The sequence below is a fragment of the Petaurus breviceps genome, unplaced genomic scaffold (genome assembly GCF_028583685.1).
Source record: "Petaurus breviceps papuanus isolate PSGF00001 unplaced genomic scaffold, PetGlider_PUasm1.0 90255, whole genome shotgun sequence".
NCBI lineage: Eukaryota > Metazoa > Chordata > Mammalia > Diprotodontia > Petauridae > Petaurus > Petaurus breviceps.
Window position 1 is genome coordinate 68,316 of NW_027187200.1, and position 5,382 is coordinate 73,697.

The following is a 5,382-nucleotide window of genomic DNA, read 5'->3' on the forward strand; positions in this document are numbered from 1 at the left end:
AGAGAGAGAGAGAGAGAGAGAGAGAGAGAGAGAGAGAGAGAGAGAGAAAGAGAGAGACAGACTCTTGGCAGTCTGGGGAAACATTGTAAAGACCCTTTCTCAGAATATTAAAAAATTTTAAATACGTAAAACAAAATACTTAGGATTACAAAGGAAACCAATTACATGGAAATAATGTTGTCAAAATATTTTTAAAAACAAGTTCACAACCCCCAGATTAAGAAACCTTGAATTGATGGAGAGGAATGAATTAGGTTTAGGAGGAATTCCCTCAAAGAAGGAACCCAAATAGAAATGAAGACATATTAACAAGATTCAATCTTAAAAGTAAAAGTTTTACACAAAACACATGGATTGATGATCCGCAATGACTACAACTTCTGAGTAACTTTTTCCCTCTCTCATATTCTGAATAAGAATTAAGATTTTGAATAAAATGAAGATAATGACAGTACCTACCTCTCAGGGCAGTTGTGAGGAACAAATGAGATAATAATTGAAAACTACTTACAGTGATAGGTAAATAGTAAACTCTATATAAATATTACTCATTTTTAGCATTTTATAGACTTGGGGAATAGTCTAGTAATAATAATAATTAGCATTTGTCTAGTGCTTTTAAGTTTGTAAAGTGCTTTATGTAAGTTATCTCATTTTTACCTTCACAACAACGCTGCGAGGTAGGTGCTATTACTCCCATTTTAGGGATGAATAAACAAAGACAGAGAAAGAAAAGTCAGGCAACAAGCCTAGGGTGACACAGTTAGTAAGTGTCTGAGGAACACTGGCTTATGAGGTCAAGAGACTTGAATTCTGGCAGCTACTAATTCACAGTGTACCTTGGGGATAAGTAATTTGCTTTCTCTAGGCCTCCATTTTTTTATTTATAAAATGAAGAGAATGAAATAAATTGCTACCTAAGGACCTTTCCTGAGCTGACATTCTATAACAATCTGCTGTATAAAGCTTTTTGAGGGAAGCAATGATTTCTATTTCTATATATCCTCCCCCTTACTGCCACACATGTGAATAGCCCCCAGTTTGCCTGCACAAAGCAGATACTCTTCCACCAGTCAGATTTCAGACCCATCTACTGCTCTTGCCCCACTACACCACAAGACAGTGCCTTCTGCAGATACTGGTCTGCCACTATAATTTCCTATGGCACAAACTCAATTGTGTTTCCCTTGAGAAAATGTGACCCATTCATCCTTGTAGATCCCCAAACTGGGGTCTACACTTGGCACAAAGCTTTGCTCAAAGAAGGCAGTTGAATATTTTTTTAGACTGAATCAGAACTTGAGGAAAATTATTTTTGTTATCACAAGTAAGTGGAAAAATAAGATTTGATTTATAATAATGAAACACACACAATGTTTCTGGAACACTATGTCTATTATGTAGATGAAACTATGCAGTTTATCACTAACCAAATTTTTGGCACATAGAGAAAACACCATCTTTCCCTGATGGCATACTAACGCATTGTTGGTAGAGGTGAACTGTTTTAATCATCTAGAAAGCAATTAGGGATTTACGGATTAAGAATGGCTAAAATGGGGGTGGTTAAGTGGCGCAGTGAGTAAAGCGCTGGCCCCAGAGTCAGGAGGACCAGAGTTCGATTCCGGCCTTAGACACACACACACACACACACACACACACACACACACATTAGCCGTGTGCTTAACCCCAATTACCCCCCCCCTCCAAAAAAGGCAAAAAAACAAGCAAAAAAAGGAATGACTAAAATGTCTGTACTTTTATGCCACTACTAAAAGAGGTCAACGACAAAACGAAAGGCTACATATACACCAAAATATTTATTGTTGTTTGTTCATTTTCAGTCATGTCTGACTCTTAGTGACCCCTTTTAGGGTGACTTTCCAGGGTCACACAACTAGTAAGTGACTGGGACTGGATGTGAACTCAGGTCTTCCTAACTGTAGGTCTGACATCTATGCATTGCGCCACCTAGCTGCCCTTAAAATATTTATAGCTGTGCTTTTTGTGGTAGCAAAGAACTGGAAACAAAGATGTCTGTTAATTGGGGAATGGCTACATTGTGGTACATGAATGTAACAGAATGTTATTATTATAACAGAACTACATTACTGCGCTAGAAAAGATGAATACAGAGAAGTTAGGGAAGATATATGAACTGACTCAAATGGAGGTAAGAACCACCAAGAAAACAATCTAGCACTGAGTACTATGGAACATAGTAGGTGCTTACTAAATATTGATTGATTCATTGATAATGACCAAGCTTGGCCCCAAATAAGAGATATAAGAAAACAACTCCCTTCTTTGCACAAGTGTGGAACTATGCATATGGTACATATATTGCATATAACAAACTTTTTTTTGATATGTTGATTAGTTTTGGTTAACTTTTTTTCCCTTCTTTTTTTATTCTTTAGTAAGAAGAATGGCTCTCTGAAACAGGGGAAGGGAAACACTGGATCAAAGGATGAAGGGACCTTAGGGAACGAATGTGATGAATAAACAAAAGTCATCAATAAAAATATATTTTTAAAAAGCAAATGACAAAATATCTTTCCCCATAAGATAAAAGTCCAAATAGTGGTAATTTGCTCTTCTTATTTCACTATTTCAAATGATCTAAGATTTTGTTGGCATGGTCAATACTTCACTGACCCTTGCAGATTAGAACCCATCATATGCCTTAGGAGTTACATCTCCATGAATCACAGTGCCCCTTCCTCTCTCTGCCTCCCGCTTCCCCCCCTCTCCCCTCCCCCCGCCCCATCCATTACTAAGGTTTATGGATGACATTCTCTCACTTAGGCCACTCCTAGGACAACAATGACCATCCTTCTTTGATTTTTTTTAAGGACTGAAAAACAAAATAAAAACTCTAACCAAACAAACCATTGATTGGACTTTTAAACAAAGAAGTTTGATCTTATTGGCTGAAGTAAGTTACTGGTTATTTTTAAAGATATTTTTCTTATTAATCACAGAATCAACAACCACCCTGAAATAAAGTCATTAAGGCTGGCTGCCCAGAAAATTTATTTTGAATGCCAAGGTTGCCAAGTATCCTAACTTAATTGTTTCTTATTAATAATACTCTGGAAAAAAGAAAACCTCATTGTTAGGGAATTCATAATTTTACCAGTGAGATGTCTTCAAACTTACACTTGAGTGGGGAATTTAGAACAGCAGTCACTTAGAATACCAGAGCTCTTCAGAGTTCTCATGTCGGTTCAATTAAATCTTCAGAAAATATGCTGATAAAGTTGAGAAGAAAAGGGGGCCCTTATCCAAAATGGAATCAAAGCTTGTTTTCAAACATACAAAGACTATGCTGTTGACCAACCATTTGTGAGTTATGTGTAAATGGTTTCTGGAAAATCAGTAAATCAAGAAACGAGCACTTATTAAGTGCCTACTATATGATACATTCCTTGAACTGTGCTAGGCACTCAGGACAGAGACAAAAAGAAAACAATGTAGGTTCCTTGAAGGTCAGACTATAAGATAACACACACAAATAAATATAATATTTTCTCCTGGCTCACTTGCCCAACTCATACCAATAGTAGGTTGGGTCTCTGGAGGGGGCGGGGGGAAGCTGATACTACTCCCTGGGTTCTAGGTGTAACCTGTGGGTGACTATCCTTCTAAATGCTAGTGATGGGGGATAGGACCTGAACCCCTAAAAGAAAAAAAGCCCATCTTTGCTCCTGAACTTTCCCACACATTTCTACCTAGACACTCAATAATCCTATGTCTTTTCATGGTGACCTTACCATTTAACTTTTTCCATTGGCTGCACCTGGCCTACCCCAGGCTACTTGCCACTCCTTAATCCCATCTGGATCTTCTCACAGACTCTTTTTCTGTGTAAAAGTGCCAATCTTTCTCCATTAGATTGCACAGATTCTTAGAATCTCACCTTGCTTCTATTGGCTTCACAATAAACTAGCTACTTTGACTGGAAGGCTTGAGTGGTCCAATTCTTTCAAGGCAGACGCCCTGTACCCTCGAATTTCAGGGTTCCCAGCACCCCAAACCATAACACTAGCTTGTAAGTTCTGACCAGTTTGCTTCCCCTTAATCAGTAGGTAGACTAAGTTAGCAAAGCTATTTATTCAAACGGCATAGTAAGGGGCAGCTAGGTGAAGCAGTAGAGTACCAGGCCTGTAGTCAGGAGATGTGAATTCAAATCTGGCCTCAGACATTTACTAGCTATGTGATCCTGGGCAAGTCACTCAGCCCCTGTCACCTTCAGTTTCCTCATCTGTAAAATGAGCTGGAGAAGGAAATAGCAAACCATTCCAGTATCTCAGCCAAGAAAATCTCAGATGGGGTCATGGAGAGTAGGAGATGACTGAAATGATTGAACAACCACCCCAAATAGCAAGAACAGTAGTTACAAAGCATTTTCCCCAACACTAGGGGCACATACTCCAATAAATAAATAGAAAGTCCCAGATGGGGAAGAGTAGGCATAAACTGGTGGTAAGTCATCAATTGGAAGGTCCTCATCAGGTTTGCTACAAGCTGCTCTGTTGTTAGGCAGAGATGGCTCTTTGTAGGACCCCCAGTATCTGCTAGATCAAAGCCCATCTTCCAGGAGGGCCAATTTGCAGCTTGGCTGGGTGGAGCAGGTCACTGGTACTGGTTCCTCACCAGTCTCCAGCACTGCTGGACAGGGCCAAGAGGGGTGGCTTGGTGCTATGTTCTCAATTTGTGGTGTCTCAGATGCAGGGTGCACCCACTGATCTTCTGAGCTCACTTTTGCTGGTCAGAGGTGGTCCTTATCTCACCTTCAGACACTGGCTGTGCTAGGGGAGCCTTGTTCTCTTTAGCTGGGATCTCTCAAGAGTTCTTTCAGTCAGGGTGATGACTCTTAGCTTTTCCACAAATTCTGCCTCATTCAAAAGTGTCTGTTGCATTAGGATGTTTAGCTTCAGTTCAGTCATTTTCACCTCCCTTACTCCCAGAGGAATCTTACAGTGACAAAGGGGTAAATGTGGTCTAAATCCTGCAATCTGTGCCATTGTCATTTACGGGAAGGTGAAGAATAGTCTTTTCACATTTGAAGGCTTTCTCCTTTACCTTTCAATGCCTCTGTCTTTTAACCTCTGCAAGCAAGCACACCTTTCAACAGTTACTAAAGTTTCACTGGGGTACCTCCTTGTACATATAAAATGTATAGAAAAAAAAAACAAAATAATTTTCAGGGGTGTGGGGTAGTGTGAGGGATAATTTGCAGTGAAATTTCCCCATTCTGAAACATCAGATCTAGAGTGGCTTCAGCATCCACTAGGCCTAAGTTTAGAAGTCACCTGACCTTGCAGGAATCTGGGACTTAGAGCAATGGAGACCCTCCCCAGTGCCACCTCATCACAA

At 39.7% G+C, this 5,382-nt stretch overlaps 2 long non-coding RNA genes across 2 annotated transcripts in view; one reads left to right on the plus strand and one right to left on the minus strand.

Moving 5' to 3' along the window:
• Positions 1 to 3,140, plus strand: part of LOC138176838 (uncharacterized) — a 23,429-nt gene extending 20,289 nt beyond the window's left edge. The window contains exons 4-5 of the long non-coding RNA XR_011172395.1: positions 2,102 to 2,173; positions 2,421 to 3,140. This is a non-coding gene — a long non-coding RNA (uncharacterized lncRNA). The remainder of the gene's footprint in view (positions 1 to 2,101; positions 2,174 to 2,420) is intronic.
• The window catches only part of LOC138176839 (uncharacterized), a 155,289-nt gene that overhangs the window by 47,672 nt on the left and 102,235 nt on the right, over positions 1 to 5,382 (minus strand). The gene's annotated exons all lie outside the window — the stretch shown is intronic.